Source organism: Pan paniscus, chromosome 7, assembly GCF_029289425.2.
Source record: "Pan paniscus chromosome 7, NHGRI_mPanPan1-v2.0_pri, whole genome shotgun sequence".
Taxonomy (NCBI): domain Eukaryota; kingdom Metazoa; phylum Chordata; class Mammalia; order Primates; family Hominidae; genus Pan; species Pan paniscus.
This window is the reverse complement of record NC_073256.2, coordinates 24,570,044-24,593,079: the sequence shown is the minus strand read 5'-3', so window position 1 is coordinate 24,593,079 and position 23,036 is coordinate 24,570,044. Positions and strand designations below refer to the sequence as shown.

The 23,036-nt window shown below is 42.0% G+C and overlaps 2 pseudogenes; both read right to left on the bottom strand.

Annotated features, from left to right (window-relative positions):
• The window catches only part of LOC117978066 (dapper homolog 3-like), a 104,603-nt pseudogene that overhangs the window by 56,796 nt on the left and 24,771 nt on the right, over positions 1 to 23,036 (bottom strand).
• Positions 10,144 to 13,562, bottom strand: LOC129398559 (small ribosomal subunit protein eS1-like; annotated as a pseudogene).

Below are 23,036 nucleotides of genomic sequence, written 5' to 3'. Positions count from 1 at the left end.
TCACATCAACAAGATTAAAGGCAAAAACTATCTGATCATCTCAGCAGATGCAGAAAAATCACTCAGTAAAACTTACCATTCCTTCATGATGAAAACTCTCAACAAGTTATGCATAGAAGGAACATTTCAACATAAGAAAAGCATATATGACTAATTTACAGCTAACATCCTACTCACTGGGAAAAACTGAAAAGCCTTTCCTCTAAGAACTGGAATAAGACAAGGATGCCCACTTTCAGCACTCTTATTCAACACAGTATGGGACATCCAAGCCAAAGTGATCAGACAAGATAAAGAAATAAAAGGCATCCAAAATGGACAAGAGGAAGTCAAATTGTCTCACTTTGCAGATGACATAATCTTATACTTTTAAACAGAAAAACCTAAAGACTCCACCAAAAAACTCTTAAAATGGGTAAATTAGGCTGGGCATGGTAGCTCATGCCTGTAATCCCAGCACATTTGGAGGCCAAGGTGGGCGAATCACCTGAGGTTGGGAGTTTGAGACCAGCCTGGCCAACATGGTGAAACCCTGTCTCTACAAAAAATACAATTAGCAAGGCATGGTGGTAGGTGCCTGTAATCCCAGCTACTTGGGAGGCTGAAGCAGGATAATCGCTTGAACCCGAGAGGTGGAGGTTGCACTGAGCCAAGATTGCACCACTACACTCCAGCCTGGGCAACAGAGTGAGACTCTATTTCAAAAAATAAAAAATAAAAAATAAAAAAATTTAAAAAGCAGACGTATAATTCAGTAAAGCTTCAGGTCATAAAATCAACCTACAAAAATCAGTAATGTCTCTATATACCAGTAACAAACTAGCTAAAATAGAAATCAAGGAAGAAATTCTATTTACAATAGCTACAAAAATAAAATACCCAGGAATAAACTTAACCAAGGAGGGGGAAAAAAAAAACAAAAAACCTCTGCAGTGAAAACCACAAAATATTGATAAAATAAATTGAGAAGGACAGGAAGATATGGAAAGGCATCTCATGCTCGTGGGTTGGAATAACTAATACTGTTAAAATGACCATGCTACTCGAAGCAGTTTAGAGATTCAGTATAATCCCTATCAATTATATTCTTCACAGAAACAGGAAAAAAAAAAACCCTGAAATTCATATGGAACCACAGAAGACCCCAAATAGCCAAAGCAATACTGAGCAAAAAGAACAAAGCTAGAAGCCTCACACTACCTGATTTAAAAATATACTGCAAAGCGGCCGGGCACGGTGGCTCATGCCTGTAATCCCAGCACTTTGAGAGGCTGAAGCAGGTGGATCACAAGATCAGGAGATCGAGAACATCCTGGCTAACACGGTGAAACCCTGTCCCTACTAAAAAAAAAAAAAAAAAAAAAAAAATTACCAGGTGTGGTGGTGGGTGCCTTTAGTCCCAGCTACTCGGGAGGCTGAGGCAGGAGAATGGCGTGAACCCTGGAGGCGGAGGCAGAGCTTGCAGTGAGCCAAGATCGTGCCACTGCACTCCAGCCTGGGCGACAGAGCAAGACTCCGTCTCAAAAAAAAAAAAAAAGTATATATATATATATATGTACTGCAAAGCAATAGTAACCAAAACAGCGTGTATTGGTATTAAAAACGACACAAAAACAAAGGAAACAGACTAAGCAATCCAGAAACGAATCCACATATTTACAGCTAACTGATTTTCAAGAAAGCTGTCAAGAACATACATTGAATAAAGGATACCCTCTTCATTAAATGGTGCCAGGAAAACTAGATATCCAAACACAAAAGAATAAAACTAGACCCTTATCTCTCATCACTTACAAAAATAAACTCAAAATCAATTAAAGACGTAAATGTAACAGCCACAACTATAAAACTACTGGAAGTAAACACAGGAGAAAATGTTGAGAACAAAGATTGTATGGCTAACACTTAAAAAGTACAAGAAACAAAAACAGACAAATGGGATTATATTAAACTAAATACCTTCTGCATATCAAAGAAAACAATCAACAGAGTGAAAAGACAACACCCCTCCCTTACACCATACACAAAAATTAACTCAAGATGGCTTAAAGACTTAAATTTAAAACCCATAACTATAAAAACGCTGGAAGACAACCTAGGCAATAGCCTCCAGTACATAGTGATGGGCAAAGAGTTCATGGTAAAGATGCCAAACGCAATTGCCACAAAAGCAAAAATTGACAAATGGGATCTAATTAAATGAAAGAGCTTCTGCACAGCAAAAGAAACTTTCAAAAAACAAACAGATATTTCTCAAAAGAAGATATACAAATCACCAAGTTTATGAAAAAATATTCAACATCACTAATCATCACGGAAATGCAAATCAAAACCACAATAAGATATCATCTCACACTTGTTAGAATGGCTATTATTAAAAAGACGAAGCACAACAAATGCTGGCAAGCATGTGAAGAAAAGAAAATTATTGTATATTGTTGGTGGGAATGTAAATTAGTACAGCCATTATGAAAAAAAGTACAGAGATTTCTCAAAAAAACTAAGAACAAATCTACCACATGATCCAGCAATCCCACTCCTGGGTATACATCCAAAAAAAAGGATATCAGTGTATCAACGGGATATCTGTACCTCCATATTTACTGCAGCACTATTTACAATAGCCAAGATATGGAATCAATCTGAGTGTCAATCAATGGATGAATGGATAAAGAAAATGGGAATATACGCACAACAGAATAGTATTCAGCCTTAAAAAAGAATGAAATCCTGCCATTTTCAGCTAAATGGATGAAATTAAACGTCATAATGTTAGGTAAACTAGGGCATGCACAGAAAGAAAACTATTGCATGTTCTCACTTATATGAGCGGTTTATGTTCCTGGAAATCAAAGTGGGGGCCATGTTTCAGGTCAGTAGGGTCAGGGATAGAGACCACAGTTATGGACTTGTGTGCCCTGGAGCTATATAAAATTGATATCATAGAGATAAAGAGTAGAATGATAGTTAATAGAGGCTGGGAAGAGGAGGGGTTTGAAAAGAGGTTGATTAATGAGTATAAAAATATATAATAGAAGGAATAAGGTCTAGTGTTTATTATCACAGAAAGTGACTACAACAATTTGTTGTGTATTTCTTTTTTTAATTTCAATAGTTTTTAGGGAACAGATGGTATTTGGTTACATGATAAGTTCCTTAGTGGTGATCTCTGAAATTTTGGCACACCCATCACCAAAGCAGCTTACCCAATGTATAGTCTTTTCTCTCTCACTCCCTCCCACCTTCCCATTGAGCCCCCAAAGTCCACTGTTTCATTCTTGTGCCTTCGCATCATCATAGCTTAGCTCCCACTTACGAGTGAGAACATGCAATGTTTGGTTTTCCATTCCTGAGTTACTTCATTTAGAATAATGGTCAAATCCATCCAGGTTGCTATGCATGCCATTATTTTATTCCTTTTTAAGGCTAAGTAGTATTCTATAGTATACATATATATAACAAATTTTCTTTATCCACTAATTGATTGATGGACATTTGGGCTGGTTCTATAGTTTTGCAACTGTGAATTCTGCTGCTGTAAACATGTGTGCAAATGTATCTTTTTCATATAATGACTTCTTTTCCTGTGGGTAGATACCTAGCAGTGGGATTGCTGGATCAAATGGTAGATGTATTTCTAGTTCTTTAAGGAATCTCCATACTGCTTTCCATAGTGGTGGTACTAGCTTACAGTCCCACCATAAGTGTAAAAGCGTTGTCTTTCACCACATCCATGCCAACATCAACTTTTGTTTTTTTTGTTTTGTTTTGTTTTTTGCTTTTTTGAGATGGAGTCTCGCTCTGTCGCCCAGGCTGGAGTACAGTGGTGCCATATCAGCTGACTGCAACCTCTGCCTCCCGGGTTCAAGAAATTCTCCTGCCTCAGCCTCCTGAGTAGCTGGGATTACAGACAACTGCCACCATGCTCGGCTAATTTTTGTATTTTCAGTAGAGACTGGGTTTCACCATGTTGGTCAGGCTGGTCTCAAACTCCTGACCTCGAGATCCGCCCACCTTGGCCTCCCAAAGTGCTAGGATTACAGGTGTGAGCCACTGCACTTGGCCCTCTTTTTGTATATTTTACACGTGGTATTGCATTGTGGTTTTGATTTGCATTTCCCTGGCAATTAGTGATGTTGAGCATTTTTTCATATGTTTGTTGGCCATTTGTATATCTTCTTTTGAGAACTGTCTATTCATGTCCTTGGCACACTTTTTGATGAGATTCTTTTTTTCTTGCTGATTAGAGTTCCCTGTAGATTCTGCACATTAGTCCTTTGTCAGATGCAGTTTGTGAAAATTTTCTCCCACTCTGTGGGTGATCTGTTTACTCTGCTGATTATTTTCTATGCTGTGCAGGAGGCTTTTAGTTTAATTAAAGTCCCATCTATTTATCTGTGTTTCTGTTGCATTTGCTTTTGGGTTCTTGGTCATAAACTCTTTGCCTAAGCCAATGTGTAGAAGCATTTTCCAATGTTATCTTCTAGAATTTTTATGGTTTCAGACCTTAGATTTAAGTCTTTGATCCATCTTGTGTTGATTTTTGTATAAGGTGAGAGATAAGGATCCAGTTTTATTCTTTTACATGTGGCTTGCCAATTATCCCAGCACTATTTGATGTATAGGGTGTACTTTTCTTACTTTGGTTTTGTTTACTTTGTCGGAGATCAGTTGGCTGTTAAGTATTTGGCTTTATTTCTAGGTTCTCTACTCTGTCCCACTGGTCATGTGCCTATTTTTATACCAGCACCATGCAGTTTTGGTGACTATAGCTTTGTAATATAGTTTGAAGTTGGGTAATGTGATGCCTCTAGATTGGTTCTTTTTGCTTAGTTTTGCTTTGGCTTTGCAGACTCTTTTTTAGTTCCAAATGAATTTTGGCATTTTTTTTCTAGTTCTATAAAGAATGATGATGATACATTGATAGGAATTGCATTGAATTTGTAGACTGCTTTTGGCAGTATGGTCATTTTCACAATATTGAGTCTACCCATCCATGAGCATGGAATGTGTTTCCATTTGTTTTTGTCATCTGTGATTTCTTTCAACAGTGTTTTGTAGTTTTCCTTGTAGGGGTCTTTCACCTCCTTGGTTAGGTATATTCCTAAGTATTTTATTTTTACAGCTATTATAAAAGGGTTTGATTTGATTCTCAGCCTGGTAGATGTTGGTGTATAGCACTGTTACTGATTTGTGTACATAGATTTTATATCCTGATAAATAGAATTATTGTGTATTTCTAAATAGCAATAAGATTTGAAATATTCCCAACACAAAGAAATGATCAATGTTTGAGGTGGTTAATATCCCAAAAACCCTGATTTGATCATTACACATTGCACGCATGTACCAGAATCTCACATGGACCCCATAAATGTGTACAATTATTCTCTATCAAAAACATTTTTTTTAAAGAAACATGCAGGAATACACTGTACCTCTTCCTTGCTGTCTCTGGATATTGTCATATGAGGACTTGACATGCGGATTGTGGCAGCCTCTGTGACCAAGAGCAGAAGACAATAGCAGCATAGAAACCTCAAATGAAAAACCTAAAATCTCAAGCTACTAATTTAGCCAACCTTGGCATCAGCTATCTCTGGTCTTAGTACATGAGATGATAAGCCCCCACTGTTCAAGTTGGGTGGCCATCAATTGCTGCAGAATACAAGTTAATGAGGCTTCCTCCTCCTGGATCCCCTACTAGACCCTGACATGCCCATTCAGTCACAGGCAGAAAGGGAAGCACAGGGTAAGGAGACCTGGCTGACTGTGCCAGACGCAGATCTTACCTGTCCTGCTTAGAACACTCAAAACTCAATTGGTTAAACAAAAAACGGAAAAAGACAGTAAGGAGTATAGCACTCCCCAGATGCAACTTAATGAAACACTCTATAATTTAGATTTTCTAGGCATACATAGAAATCAGACCACTACTTCTGCAGAACATTTTACTGGTAAAAAGAATAGCCCACATGAGGGAAAACTGATTTGGTGGAAAGACAACAAAAACAAAACATGGGAAATAGGTAAGGTGATAACATGGGGGAGAGGTTTTGCTTGTGTTTCACCAGGAGAAAATCAGCTTCCTGTTTGGATACCCACTAGACATTTGAAGTTCTACAATGAAACCATCAGAGATGCAAATGAAAGTGCCTCTGCAGAGACAGAAAACCCGCAATCGAGCATCACTGAATCGCAGGGTGAACAAAATGGTGATATCAGAAGAACAAATGAAGTTACAATCCACCAAGGAAACGGCACATGTGGAGAGCCAGGGAGAGGAAGGGAAAGAAAAAGAGACAGAGATCAGAGAGAGACACAGAAAGAGATTGGGGAGAGAAATAGTGTAAAAGAGAGAGAGAGACCGTAAGAGAAGGGAAACAAAGAGATAAAAGGCGCGAGTCAGCAGGTGAGGAGAAAGACAGAAAACTATGAGAAACAGCAACTAAGACACAAAGGAGGTGGGAGACTGCCCGGGTGCCGCAGCACCCACACCGTCCTCTTGCCCCCGTCACTTGGGTTAAAACCACCGGAAATTCCACTATTGCAAATTTTGTATTAATCCTTGTATGTCTGTCCTTTCTATTTTTAGTCTACAGGTGTATCCAGCAGCTCCAGAGAGACAGCGACCAGCGAGAAGGGGCCATGATGATGGTGGTGGTTTTGTCAAAACGAAAAGGAGGATATGTAGGGAAAAGAGAGATCAGACTGTTACTGTGTCTACATGGAAAGGGAAGCCATAAGAGACTCCATTTTGAAAAAGACCTGTACTTTAAACAGTTGCTTTGCTGAGATGTTGTTAATCTGTAGCTTTCCCCAGCCACTTTGCCCCAACCACTTTGACCCAATCTGGAGCTCACAAAAACATGTGTTGTATGAAATCAAGGTTTAAGGCATGTAGGGCTGTGCAGGACGTGCCTTGTTAACCAAATATTTGGAAGCAGTATACTTTGTAAAAGTCATCACCATTCTCTCGTCTCAATAAACCAGGGGCGCAATGCACTGTGGAAAGCCGCAGGGACCTCTGCCCTTGAAAGCTGGGTATTGTCCATGGTTTCTCCCCATGTGATAGTCTGAAATATGGCCTCATGGGATGAGAAAGACCTGACGGTCCCCCAGCTCGACACCCATAAAGTGTCTGTGCTGAGGTGGATTAGTCAAAGAGGAAAGACTCTTGCCGTTGAGATAGAGGAAGGCCACTGTCTCATGCCTGCCCCCTGGGAACTGAATGTCTCGGTATAAAACCCGATTGTACATTTGTTCAATTCTGAGATGGGAGAAAAACCGCCCTATTGTGGGAGGCGAGACATGTTTACAGCAATGCTGCCTTGTTATTCTTTACTCCACTGAGATGTTTGGGTGGAGAGAAACAGAAATCTGGCCTACGTGCATGTCCAGTCATAGTACCTTCCCTTGAACTTCATTATGACATAGATTCTATTGCTCACATGTTTGTTGCTGACCTTCTCCTTATTATCACCCTGCCCTCCTACTACATTCCTTTTTGCTGAAATAATGAAGATAATAATCAATAAAAAACTGAGGGAACTCAGAGAACGGTGCCAGTGCAGGTCCTTGGTATGCTAAGCGCCGGTCCCCTGGGCTCACTGTTGTTTCTCTATACTTTGTCTCTGTGTCTGATTTCTTTTCTGTCTCTCATCCCACCCGACAAGAAATACCCACAGGTGTGGAGGGGCAGGCCACCCCTTCATTATGAGATTACAGGCATGAATAACCCCACCTGGCCACCTAACTCACTCTTGAGAGGCCAGAAGTGATGCTGGAACTTTCTTCCTCTGTGGGTTAAAAAGGGAAAATTAGGGAGAAACAAGGCATGAGAGATGCAGCGATGGATATGTCTATATGGAGCTTCTGTCTGCATCCAGTAGAAAATGCATTTCTAGGCACCAGGTTTAAGAGCGAAAACCTGGAGTCTTGTCTGTTAGCATTCTCCTTCCCCACAAACCAGAGAGGGAATACATTTGCTCCAGCACACCCAGATGTAGGAAATGTCACATTCCTATTTCTGTAACTTCACTTAAATCTGCTCTGAGTCCCTGGATGCCTGGCAGGTGGAGAATTCAATCTTGTCGTTACCAGCATTCCTTTCCCTTCTCCATGGGCTTATGTAAGAATTCTGGGCTTACACACTGTTGGAAAGCCAGGTAGGAACTACATCCCCTGAACTCTCCATTCTTCCAGCTGCTCATGATCCATCAACATTCTTTGGGCCACCTGCTATAGCAAGACCCTACTCACAGCATCATTCCACTGACCCACAGGCTCAGCCCCAGGGACCCTCACTATAACAGGTCTCCACTATGCATAGGAACTCACAAAAACCTTCTCTTCATCTTGGCTTCCTCTGATATCCAGCCACTCCCCCCTACTCACCTTCAACACGGATGGCAGCTCCTTCCCATCCTTCCAAACCTGGGGGATTGTCCAGCCAAAGTCTCTTCAGACACCAAAGCTTCACCCGCCCTCTTCAGGGAGGTGATGCAAGGGCATCTGAGATCTTTGGACGCCCAATTCTGGCCTCTCTTTGGGGTGGGCTGAGAGTGGGAAGTAGACTCTCTTTTCCAAATGCCATGTGTATCTTGTTCATCATTATATTATCTCCAATGCCTGACACATAGTAGGCACTACAGACTGACACATAGTAGGTGCTATTAGTGTCTGTATAATGGGACTCTTGAGGTTGAAGCTATTAGCAGAAACCTGTCAAGCAAAAGGATGGAAAACCAACCACCAAAAAAAAAAAAAAAAAAAAAAAAAAAAGAAAACAATCGTGGCTTTGAGCTCTAAACACACAAGGCACCAGCCCAAGTTTGGGCAATTTTAATACAACAGCCATTTTGCCTCCAAACAAACTGACACTGGGAACCTCCCTCTGCCTCTAAAAGAGAACCAGTTTCCCTTTCTCTAAGTGGGTAGCCTTTCTCCCCGGTGGCAGTACCCAGCCCACTACCACCAGCAAAGGACTGCAGCCAGGACCCAAGAGCTTGAGAGTTTAAAGAATAGATTTTATAGGGAAAAATAAAGTAACATCCACATAAATCTGGAACTACCACCACTTTCCAGAGGCCGAATCCCATTTGTGGAATCTCTTGCGTGTCAAGCACCTTGCAGTCAGCTCAACTACACACTTTTGGGATTCGTTGCAGACATGAGTGAAGGTTATCAGCAAAATAAAGGAACCAGGGCTCAGAATTCCCAGAGCAATCCATGACAGAGGAGGTGAGTAGAAAAGGGAAGGGTGAAGTCAAAGGAGAGAAGTCAATGAGTTGGCCAACACCAAGCAAGGATCATGGGACCCTCTCCACGACCCCACATCTCAAATGAAGTCAACAAAACCCATCAATGCTTGGTGTAAGTGTTGTATGCTCCCGGAAATGAAAGCAGGGGCCACATTTCTGGTCAGTAGGGTCAGGGGTAGAGGCAGCGGTCATGGACTTGTGGGCCCTGGAGGATGGGATGATTCTGAGACATTGAATCCCTGCACTGATCTCAGTTGAAATCTCAGGTAGGGCTTCAACATTCGTGGACCAAGGACTCTGTGGGCCTGAGAGCAACAGCCTTGGTGCATGTCCCAGCTGCATCAATCCCAACTGGGGCTTTGAACAAGTTACTTATTTTTTTTAACTAACGTTATTTTAATTGACAAATCAAAATTGTACACATGTATGTGATGTTTTGATATGTGTATACAATGTGGGATGATTAGATCAAACTAACACGTCCATCCCCTAATTTACTGACAATTTTCATGATGCGACATTTGAAATGTACCCACTTAGTTATTTTGAAAGATACATTATTATTTACTATAGTCACGCTACTGTGCTATAGATTTCAAAGCATATAATCCAGCAACCCAACTTCTGGATATAGACCAAAAAAAAATCAAAATCAATATGTCGAAGGGATCCCTACATTCCTATGTTCACTGCAGCATTATTCACAATACCCAAGATATAGAATCAACCTAAGTGTCCATTAGTGGATGAAAGGATAAAGCAAATGTACTATATACACACAACGGAATACTATTAACCCTTAAAAAAGAAAGAAATCCTGTCATTTTCAACAACATAGATGAACTTGAAAGACATTGTGTTAAGTGAAATAAGCCAGGCACAGAAAGACAAATACTGCATGATTTTACTTATATGTGGAATCTAAAGAAGTAGAACTCACAGAAATAGAGAGTAGGACAGTGGTTATCCGGGGATGGGGTGAAGGAAAGGGAGGGGATAGGAGACACTGGTCAAAGGGTACAAAGTTTCCAATAGGAAGAATAAGTTTTGAACAAGCTAAACTCCTCTGAAAGTTCAGTTCCTCATCTGTAGAGCAGGGACACATCATCAACCTTCTACGGATGTTGCTGTAAGAGTAAGAGATGATGTTCAACACAATACCTAACACACAGTCAGGTCTCCTTAAGCTTGAACCTGCATCCCCATGACCTCTACATCTCAGGACAGAAAGGCTCACAGCCAGTGTCTCAGTTCCCAATGAAAAGTGGATCCCAGACCAGGCTGAACAGCAGGATCCCTAGGGGATACCCCACCCTACTGAGTCAAAATCACTAGAGGTAGAGCCTGGGTATGTATGTATGTGTGTGTATACGTGTGTGTGTGTGTGTGTGTGTGTGTGTGTGTATGTATGTATAAGAGACAGGGTCTTGCTCTCAAGTCCAGGCTGGAGTGCAGTGTCACAATCATAGCTCACTGCAGCCTCAAATTACTCCTGGCCTCAAGCCATCCTCCCATCTCAGCCTTCAGAGTAGCTGAGACTACAGGCGCATGCCACCAAGTCCGGATACTTATTTTTTTTTCTTCTTTTTGTAGAGTCTCACTGTGTTGCCCAGGCTGGAGTGCAATGGTGCAATCTTGGTTCACTGCAACCTCTGTCTCCCGGGTTCAAGTAATTCTCATGCCTCAGCCTCCTGAGTAGCTAGGATTACAGGCATACACCACCACACCAGGCTAATTTTGCTCTTTCATTGTTGTTTCTTGTTTGTTTTTCACAAATAGGACTTCTTATTTGCTACTGTTTTAAGTCTGAACTTTAAACAGATTCTTGGACTGATGGTTCATATCCATCAGCTCATTCAACTTTAGCATGTATCTCGTCCCTAGTGGGTTTTCCAGAATTACTACCGTCACCACGAAGCTCCATTCCTTTCAAATCCAGGGTTCTCCAGCATTTTTACTTTTCTAATGAAGACATCATGGAGAGGATAGATTGGCAAGCCTTTTCTACATCTTTTCCAATGTTGTCTGGAATCAATTTATTAACCACTTCTTTCAAGTCATTTGTCTGCACCTCTCAGGTCATGATTTCCATCATCTTCTTCTGGATTTGGCAGACTGTTGGTGCTGAGCATAAGAGGTCTTCAGTATCTGATTGTTGTGTTTTTTAGTAAAACCAACACAAAACAGAAGAAAGAAGTAACCATCGGTAGTCTTGACATCAACATGAGCTTCAATTATTGTTGAACATTTTTCAACCTTGGAACATATTTTGTCACAGGTAAGACCCATGCCATTGAAGTTAGTCAGGCAGTTTTTGTCCTGAACATCTTCAGTAATCAGCTTGAATTTTCTAAATGCAACTTCATCATTCTGTGAATCAGCAAGACTCATTTCAAACACTAGAAACTTGAGACCATCAGATGCAATTTGGGTTCCTTGGGTCCTGGTGACCAAGTCTTTCCAATATTTCTTATATTGAACATAGCAGGTGCTTTCACATCATACTGATCTTTCTTAGAGAATGGACCAACTACTTTCTTCTTCACTCCCTTTTTGCCACCTTTCATAAGGCACTTGTTCTTAACAACCGCCATGGTGCTGCTCAGAGTACCAAAAGGCTAAATTTTATAGTTTTGGTAGAGACGGGATTTCACCATGTTGGCCAAGCTCGTCTTGAACTGATGTCAGGTGATCTGCCTGCCTCAGCCTCCCAAAGTGCTGGGATTACAGGTGTGAGCCACTGTACCCAGCTGATATTTATTTTTTCTTTTTTTGTACAGACAGGGTCTTCCCATGTTGCCAAGGCTGGCCTGGAACTCCTGGCCTCAAGCAATCCTCCCACTGCAGCCTCCCAAAGCACTGGGATTTCAGGTGTGAGCCACCATGCCCAGCCTGGAATCTATTTTTAAAGCAATCAAGTGTTGAATAAAATTGCAACTTGGGCTGTTTTTTCTTTGCATTTTTTACATTTCAATGGTTTTTAATATATTCAGAGATATATGCAAACATTAACAGTCAATTTTAGAACATTTCATGACCTCAAAAAACCTCATACCCTTTAGCTAACACCCCCATCCTCCCATGCCCCTACCAGCCCTAAGCAACCACTAATCGACTTCCTATTTCTATAGATTTCCATCTGAATGAAATCATGTAGAATGTGATCTTTCATCTGTTTTGAAGGTTTATCCACGCTGTAGCATATGTACATTCCTCCTTTTTGTGATCAAATAATATTCCACCATGTGTGTAGACAACAATCGGTGTCTCTCTTCATCTGGTGATGGGCATTTGGATTAATTCCCTCTTTGTGTTATTAGGAGTGATGCTACTGTAATTATTCATGTACAAATTTTTGTGTGGACCTGTGCTTTCATTTTTGAATATGAAAATATGGCACATCTCCAAGGAAGACATACAAGTGGCCAACAAGCACATGAAAAGATGCTCAACGAAATTCTTCATCAGGGAAACAAAAATCAAAACCACAATGAGATACCACTTCATACCCATAAGGATGGCTAGAATCGAAGATAGAGAAAATTGGCCTGGTGCGGTGGCTAATGCCTGTAATACCAGCACTTTGGGAGACTGAGGCTGGTGGATCACCTGAGGCCAGGAGTTTGAGACCAGCCTGGCCAACATGGTGAAACCCTGTCTCTACTAAAAAAATACAAAAATTAGCCCAGCATGGTGGCAGGTGACTATAATACCAGCTACTCAGGAGGCTGAGGCAGGAGAGTAACTTGAATCTGGGAGGCAGAGGTTGCAGTGAGCTGAGATTGTGCCACCGCACTCCAGCCTGGGCTGGACTTTGTCTCAAAAAAAAATACAGAAAATAACAAGTATTGGTGAGGATGCAGAGAAACTAGAACTTTCATACACTGCTGGTAGGAATTAAAATGGTGTAGCCACTGTGAGAAACAGTTTAACAGCTTCCCAAACAATTCTACATGGAGTTACCAAATGACCCAGCAATTGTACTTCTAAGTATAGGCCCAACCTGGGCTCTTTTAATCTATGGAAAATGAACTATCGGTACTTGGCAAGAACAAAGAGGGAGAGAGGCAGAAATGGAGCCACGAGGGCACATTGATTGGTCTCTAGTACACAGGGCTCCTACGGCAAATGGTCTCTAAATGACTTCATCCGTTGCTCATAAAAAAGAATCACCCTCTGCTCCAATCATGGAGGAAAAAGTATGGATTGGACCTGGTGAGCCACGGTAAGACTGACTGCTAAACTTCATGAATGGTGAGGGGATTTGCACGTATAATCTTGACTGTACTAGATTTTTTATTTCATCCACTGTCTTTGAAAACCTAACTCTTGACTAAGAACTAACTTTCCTGTACTTGTTTTTGAGTCTAAGTAAACTTCCAATTCCACATAGTCCAAAGATGATGTGTTGAGAAATCTCTCAAAAGAAGAATGCTAAGAATACAGGCAGAGTTATGCGGCAAGTTTTGCAGAATTAACACAAATTGTATTGTAGGTACGAAGCACAGAACATTTTCATGGGTAAAGAAAAAAGTGTTCTTCATTCTAGTAGACACTGCAGGATGAGGCCGATCAAGGTCCTTGCCCAGCCAGAACTTGGGCTCTTACCTAGTTTGTGTTAGAGTCAACCCTGATGGAGTCTGTATCTCAGTCATCTTTTTTTTTGACATGGAATCTCGCTCTGTCTCCCAGGCTGGAATGCAGCGGTGTGATCTCAGCTCACTGCAACATCTGCCTCCTGGGTTCAAGCGATTCTCCTGCCTCAGCTTCCCAAGTAGATGGGACTACATTTGCATGCCACCATGCCTGGCTAATTTTTGTATTTTTAGTAGAGACGTTTCATCATGTTGGCCAGGCTGTGCTCAAACTCCTGCCCTCAAGTGATCCGCCTGCCTTGGCCTCCCAAAGTGCTGGGATTACAGGCATGAGCCACCATGTCCGATCTCAGTCATCTTTTTATCCTCCATACCTGGCAAGTTCTAGACACACTGTGGTTCCATACAAGTTTGTTGAATAAATAGGAGACAGATAGAAAGTGGGAACTCTGGAAGTAGAGAAGATTCCAGAAATTGTGCATATTTCCCAGAGACTGTGGCCCGATTCCTCAGTCCTGCCAGAGTTTCTCTATCTCAACTCAAACCTTATGTGTGGGCCCAGGTGCAGTGGCTCACACCTGTAATCCCAACACTTTAGGAGGCTAAGGTGCGCAGATCACTTGAGGCCAGGAGTTTGAGACCAGCCTGGCCAACATGGTGAAACCCTGTCTCTACTAAAAATACAAAAATTAGCCAGGCATGGTGTTGTGCACCTGTAGTCCCTGCTACTCGGGGGGCTGAGGCACAAGCATTGCTTGAACCCAGGAGGCGGAGGTTGCAGTGAGTCACGATTATGCCACTGTACTCTAGCCAGGGCAATAAAGCAAGACTGTCACAAAAGAAAAAAAAAAACCCTTAAGTGTGGGCCTTGTTACAGAATTAATGTTTATATGGACAATATGTACATGGGTGTATGTTAAGAGCATGAGTCATCCACAAGATTTTAGCAAACTCCACTTAGAAAGCTCAATGCTTTGAGCTTCCACTTGCTTTGCTGCCTCTGTCCTCAGAAGGAGGCTTCATCCTTCCATGTAACCAGTAAATCCTTTATGCAGAGATGTACACAACACACTCCTCTCCTTGGCTATGACACCTTGAAAGGGTCCTCTTGGTGACCCCTGGTGCTCATTTCAGAGTAGTTCAAATTAAGGTGATCAGCTTTCATGCCAATCACTCTACAAATCACTCCTATTATGACCAATTTTTCTAAATGATTTATTGAATTATTACTTAAAGAATTGTGCACATAGAAGAGGTCAACACAGTACTTTTCTTACAAACTGAACATACTGGCCAGACGCAGTGGCTCATGCCTGTCATCCCAGCACTTTGGGAGGCTGAGGTGAGCAGATTGCTTGAGCCCAGGAGCTCAAGACCAGCCTGGGCAACACAGTGATACACCCCTCTCTACAAATAATAAATAAATACAAAAATTCGGCAACAGTGGTGGCACATGCCTGTAGTTCCAGCTACTCAGGAGGGCTGAGGTGGGAGGACTGCTGGAGCCCAGGAGGCAGAGGCTGCAGTGGGCCATGACGGTGCCACTGTGCTCCAGCCTCGGTGACAGAGCAAGATCCTGCCTCAAAACAACAACAACAACAACAAAAAACTGAACATCTCCATATTACTGACACCCAATTCAGGAAACAAAATATTACAGCCCCTTCCAGGATATTCCTGGGGTCTTTTCCATCTCTACTAACCCCTGACTACAAACAGCCTCCACCTATTTCACCTGACATTGTACTTTATGAAAGCAGCAGTTCTCAGATGGGGCTATTTTGTCCCCTGGGGACATTAGGCAATATCTAGAGACACTGGGGTTTGTCTCTACTTGGGGGGAGTTGTGTTACTGCATCCAGTGAGTCCAGGGATCCAGGGATGCCGCTCAACATCATGAAATGCACAGGGAACCCCCACACATAAAACAGAGAAACTGCTGAGCCAAAATGCCAGCAGTGTCACAGCTAACACCCTGACACACACACTATCACACAGTATCTGCTCTTTTGTGCTCAGGATCTCTTTCATTCTAATCATCTCATAGGAAACAGAAATGTCATTAGGTGGTAGGTAGAGTCCAAAACAAAGAAGATCCAAAGTTGTTTTATTTATTTATTTATTTTTAATCAGCCTGGTGCCTTTAGAGCTAGGATTTAGTTTCCATTCTTTCTATCTCATTTTCAAGTGATTTTTCTTCAAATGGCATCTGCTGGGCTCAAGACCCGGAAGTCCCCAGAAAGCTGAGATTCACATGGGAATTTTGTACACACCCACACAGGTATACATTGCCATTTGCATGCAGACATCCACCCACAGATACACATATCCGGAGACCAAGACAGAAAGCAAACTCCAACATAAAAGCACGGTTTCCCGAACTGGAGAAACCCACCATTCACTCCAGGGAGGTACCTATTTGTTTAATTCAGCCTCTGATAGTCAGGCTGTTGCCAAGCCCAGTTCTGAAACTCTTCCCTTCTAGGAAAGAGAGATGGATTTTTTTCTTTACTCAAGAATATAGATCTAAAAAAAGCAAACACTTCTGCATCTCAAAGCAGGCTCTACATCCTGAGCTACACATACTGATCAGCATTTTATTGTCAATTTTCTTTTATTTGAGTTGGAGAAAAATATAACTTAATTATGTTCTTACTGACAGTTTGGAATCAGTTACACTAAATCCAATTCTCTGGGTTCTCATGATTAATGTGTTTAATTTGGGGGACAACAAAGCAAAAGCATTGGTCGTGTTTTAATATAATTAGTACAGGATATATCTAAGGGGTTGAAGTATCACTGTAGCAAGCAGCTCATTCTGCAGTAAAAGGCAGGTTCTGCCACTAGGATTGAGTTAGGGTGGTTCATGGCTGCACCGTTTTATCAATGTCTCTTCAAGAGTCCATGGAATGTGGAATGGGAAAGACTGAAATAGTCCAAGTCTTGGCTAAGCCTCTATTAAGGGGTGTTAGGAGCTGATAAAATAACCTGGTCTTTAAAGACATCCCACACAGTAGTTCTCTAAGCTACAGATTCTCAGATTTTTCTATTTTATAAATGGGTAAAAAATTTTTTTTAATTTGAGAACCAACATAAGGTTGCTATTTTCTTTTTCTTTTTGGTAAGAAGGAAATTTTTTAAACTACCAGTTACACACACAAACACACACACACACACACACACACACACACGGAATTTCCACCATGATTGGTCAGAATAGGTGAGGTTTTGCTGCAATAACAAACAACTCCTAAATCTTGGTAACTTCAAACATCAGAAGTTGTTTTTCTTACTCATGCTACATCTGCAGGGAGGTGTGGGGTGCTCTGTTTCCCATCAAACTTGCCCTAAGAGTAAGGCTAATGGGGGTTGCAATATCTCGAGTATCACCAAGCAGGGAACAGAGGGAGAAGAATGCTAGAGAGCCTTGTACTAAGAATTAAATGCTCCAAGCTAGAAGTCTAACACTGCACTTCTGCCCCCAGCCTCTTGGCCAGTACTAGCCACATCCCTTCCCCCACCACACTGCAATGCATGGAGACAGGAGAATTGGATACATTACAAATTTCATAAAAGAGAAAAAAATGCAAATACAAAAATGTTTTAATAGAATAGAATATATACATTTTTAGAATAAAGAAAAATCCTCCATAAAGGACAGCTGGTGGTCTTTCACCCATGGGCACATTTCTGTGACATTGTCTCTGTTTTTCCATTTTATCCTTGACCTATGAACATTTTATACAGATGGTCCAAAGAACACCATTTGGGGAACACTGCTCTAATCAGGTGATGAAAACGGCCCCAAGAACAGAGCACAGTCTCTTTAGCAAAGACCCAGCAGGGCCAGGGTGACCATGTTCTCACCATCAATGTGCAGACATCCACCTGCAGCATCCTCATATCCCAACATCAAACAGTGGCTCTTTATCGCTTGATTCTAATGGCCTTTGATCTTCATACTCATTGTAAAGCTCTCTGGCCCCAAGATCTAACATCGCCACTCCAGCTACATCCTGCAACTGTTCACCTCTCCTGCCTCCTCATCCCTCTAAACTTCTCTTCACAACCTCATGTTTCCTTCTTGCTTTACCTTCCTGCTCAGCCTGGACCTTACAGTCACCTTCCTCTTGTAATGTGCTCCTAATCTCGTTCTTCCCTGCCTTCAACCACACCCACCTGGAAAATCTCCATACCCCATTGATGACTTGCCTCGCAACTGACCAAGGGCTGCTGAATGATACTGGAAAGAATCACAACAGTGATCTCGTAGTTCCACTAAATAATCTCACCGTCCAACTCTAGGAAAGACTTCACTTCTGTTCAGCAATATTTTTAAGCATCACAAATAAATTCCAAACCATATTTGCTATAACAATTGACTTTAAACCTCTTCCATATCTCAAAGCCCCCCAAACCCAGCCCTAGGGGTTTCAGAGCCCAGAGTTGAGTTCTCTCAACTCACTTCCATCTCACCCCTAGATCACTGTATCTTGACCCTCTTCCTCTGCCTTTCCCATCTTATAAGGAGAAACATCCTTCTCTTTTCCCAAGCTACCTTCCCCACTTGTGCCTCATTTGAGACCTCCCTTTATCACCCGTTCCCTTGGAACTCCCATGACTCACCACCTTCACTTGTCATTTCACTCATAAATATTTTGCACCATGTATGTGCCAGGCGATTAACATATAATCTTGCTTAAGTCTCCACATGCTAATAAGAAAAACCTTGATTATCCCTGCTATGCCCTCAAGTCATTACCCTCCCCGCTCCTTTCCTGTGTTCCCAAACTTTGTTGATCTTCATCAATCCCTCTGATGCAGATGGCTCCGAAGTTTGCATCCTATTAGGTTGGTGCAAAAGTAATTGCGGATTTTGCCATTAAAAGTAATGGCAAAAATAGCAATTATTTTTGTAGCAGCCTAGTATCTTTTCTCCTTCTACCAAACTTTGTCCCTGAGCCATCTCATCACCTATAACTACCTCCTCCATGCAGTTGATTCCCAGATCTGTATTATTCTACTGAAAGTCCATTCCCCAACTTTCTCAGCTAGAATAACAGAAGCCCAATTAGAATTCATGATAACAGTTTCCCACCACCACCACCACCACCACCACCGTCGCCGTGCCATTGTTAGCAAAACCATCTCTTGAGTGGAGCTCAAAGATTTGTAATCTCCCACTCCCCAGAAAGATAACTTCAGACTCAGCCTAGAAGTAAGGATCCTCCAGATATGGCCTCAACTACCCTCCAATCCATGTCCCCAGTGCATCCCTTTGATGCCCCCTTCAGTGGAGTTAAAATGGAGTGAGTGTTTTTCTTTTCACATACTCCTGGTGTTCTTCCACAAATACAATTTTCACCTCTTGAATATTTTCAAGGATTCTCCATGCTACACACAGTGAAACCCAAACTCCCCATCAGGACCCCCGTCTTCCCAAACCCTCTTTGCAGTTTTCTGCCTCCACGCTTTTCGTTGGGTCATCCTCTTCTCTAATGTAACCTTGTGTATTACTCTAAGTTCTCCAGAGAAAGAGCAGAGAGATAGAGTTAGAGCTATACACATAGAGACAGATTGATTTGTTGTAAGGGATGGCTCACATGGTTATGGAGGTTAAGGAGTCCTGGAGTCTGCAGCCAGCAAGCTGCGGACCCAAGACAGCCAATGATATTGTTCCAACTCGAGTCCACATCTAAAGTCAGGAGAAGACTGATGTCCCAGCTCAAATATAATCAGGTAAAAAGAGCAAATTCTCTGTGACTCTACCTTTTTGTTTTGTTCAGGCCTTCAGTGGATTGGATGAGGCTCACCCATATTGGGGAGGACAATCTGCTTTATTCGGTCTACCAATTAAATGTTATCCTCATCCAGAATACCTCAGAGACACACCCAGAATAATGTGTAGCCAAATATCTGGGCACCCCACAACCCAGTCAAATTGATACATACCGTTAACCATCATGTCTTCCTTCTACTCTCTCCCCATTACTGGATGGCCAACTCCTTCCCTTATTTCAAGGCTTAGTTCAAATGTTACCTCTTAACTAAGCCTTCCCTGCTAACCCCAAATATTAATAGAATTGCTTTCTCCCTTCTCTGATATCTCAAAATATGTTCTGTGTTTCTCTTTTACTGTATTTATTATAAATACTCCCTATAAATCAAGACAGTGATTCCCAGAAAAATTATCACAAGAGTATAAAAGAAGTCTTCTTTGAGTGTGAAATATCTTATGGAATATAGCACATGGCCTCTTCATGAAGAAACTACTGGGAGAGAAGACGACAAGCTGGAAGAGGCCAGGGAGAGGGGGTCAGTACAAAGCACAATGAGGCTGGGCTCATACAGTGGCTCACACCTGTAATCCTAGCACTTTGGGAGGCCAAGGCCAGTGGATCACGAGGTCAGGAGATCGAGACCATCCTGGCTAACATAGTAAAACCCCATCTCTACTAAAAATACAAAAAAGTTAGCCAGGCATGGAGGTAGACACCTGTAGTCCCAGCTACTCGGGAGGCTGAGGCAGGAGAATGGTGTGAACCCGGCAGGCAGAGCTTGCAGTGAGCCAAGATCGCACCACTGCACTCAAGCCTGGGTGACAGAGCAAGACTCCATGTCAAAAAAAAAAAAAAAAAAAAAAAAAAAAAAGAAAGCACAATAATGAAATGTCAGTGGATGGGTGCCTATAATTTCTAAGGGAAATAGAGTATAATCCAAGAATTTTATAGCCAGCTAAATTATTGTCCAATCAAAATAGGCAATAGACACTATCACAAGTTCAAGAACTTAAAGAATGCAGTATTTCTGAGCTTTTTTTTAAAAAAAGTCTTCATAATAAAATTTAGTCAGCCAAGAAATTAAAAAATAAGCAACTTGTGAATTGAATGACCATGACAAAAGGCTAGTGATGAGAGGTGAATCCATTTAAAAATAGGACTATGATTGCAGAACAGAAAGAAAAGGTGGCCAACCTTAACAACATAAAACAACCTAGAAATCACTAGTTTCCAGAGGTAAAGGGAAGGACTGTAGGAAGTAGAAGTGCTAATGCCCTTTATTTACTCAATTAATCAGGTCTAAAATTGAAACGTGGTTTTAAATATAGAACTTCTTGTTTATTTTCCTCCCTAACTACCTGAGGATCAACCACCATGATGAATGACACAGCAACTATCTGGACCAGGAAGTTCATGACCAATCGACCGCTCCAGAGGAAACAAATGGTCACCAATGTCCTTCACCCCAGAAAGGCAACAAAATGTACAAGACCACAATGGATGTCATCTTCATATTAATAGTTGGACTCAGAACCCATGTTGGTGGTGGTTAAACAATCGTCATCCACATTGGAGTGCAGTGGTACGATCTCAGCTCACCAAATCTCTGCCTCCCAGGCTTAAGCAATTCTCCTTCCTCAGCCTCCCACGTAGCTGGGATTACAGGCAAGCACCACTACTGCCTGGCTAATTTTTATATTTTTAGTAGAGATGGGGTTTCACCTTGTTGGCCAGGCTGGTCTTGAACTCCTGACCTCAAATGATCCACCGGCCTTGGCCTCCCAAAGTGCTAAGATTACAGGCATGAGCCACCATGCCCAGCCTTTTCTGTATTAAATTTTTAAAAACACAACATTTAAAATAATCAAGTCATTCTTTTTGAATCTACTTTGTATTATAGGTATCCAAATACTCACCTATTCTCTCTCACATGATGACAAACTCGTTGAAATGTCATGTCATTTTGTGGCTCCAGCCCCAGGGATTCTGACTCTGATTCTAAAGGGCCTGCATGCAGACCGAGCAAGCCCCCTGGATGCTTCTCTTACAGGTGTTTTAAGGGCAGCAGTTTGAGACACCCTGATGCAAAAGAACGAACCCTCAAGGAAGTTGGCTGTACATGTACTTTCCTTCCTAGCACAGGAAACGACAGAAAGATTATCCAATCAGTACCACTCATAGCACCTGATTATATGTGTATGAGGAATTCAGAAATGGTGTGATCAAGGTTCAAGACCCAAAAAGAAGCTTTTCTCTCGGACACCAAATCCCCATCTCATGCGTGGTTGAGTTAGTAGAAACTGAGGATGATGCTTCTTCCTCCAGCATTGGTATCCTATGGTTTTTGTTGTTCAGTAAATGAAGTACCTCCATCCCCCAACATCCCCAAGCTCAATTCCAGTTTTCTCACATACACTTTTTTTTTTTTTTTTTTTTGAGACAGAGTCTCGCTCTGTCACCCAGGCTGGAATGCTGTGCAGTGGTGCAACCTCAGCTCACTGCAACCTCCACCTCCCAGGTTCAAGTGACTCTCCTGCCTCGGCCTCCTGAATAGCTGGCATTACAGGCATGCACCATCATGCCTGGCTAATTTTTGTATTTTTAGTAGAGATGAGGTTTCATCATGTAGTCCAGGCTTGTCTCAAATTCTCGGCCTCAAGTGATCCACCTACCTCAGCCTCCCTAGTGCTAAGATTACAGGTGTGAGCCACCGTGCCCAGCCCCCTCACTTACACTTTTACAGAAGATCTGATCATACCCACTCCGCAGAAGTCAGAATGGCCCCCACGTGGTGTTAAACGGGAGTGAAAACTTGAGTTCAATCAACTGAGGGTGACACAGAAACATTTCCCCCAAAATGCTTTTGGCAGCTCTGCTGATCCATAACCTGGCTCCATTTCAGGGCAAGACCTCCACTTAAGCTGCACTGGCTTCCACTAGAGTAAATCACATTAACTCATGGCAAACACAATTGAAGGGCAAAAAGATTCTTTTTAAAATGATTTTTGTCTCTCACTTACCAACACACGCTGGCCTCCCTACAGCCTGACTCCATTCAGCACCTGTTCCACTGAGCACCCACTGAAAGCTCAGCTCATGAGCTGAGATGACCCAGACTTCAAGGAGTTTACAATCCAGGGGAAGAACAGACCTGAATATAAGTGATGACAATACAAGACGGAGTCAAAGAGCCCAACTTGAAGTATCAGCAGAATAGCACCAAAGACTAGTTCCCAACACAGCTCCCAGCGCCAGAGACAGAGCCAGGCTGGCTGCATGGGATCAGCTGGGAGATTTTGCAAACCTAGGTCCTAGCTGAGACCCTAATCATCAGACTGGCAGTCACTGGGAGTGAGCTCCAGGAACTGTTTTATTTAATAAGCACCCCCACACACATG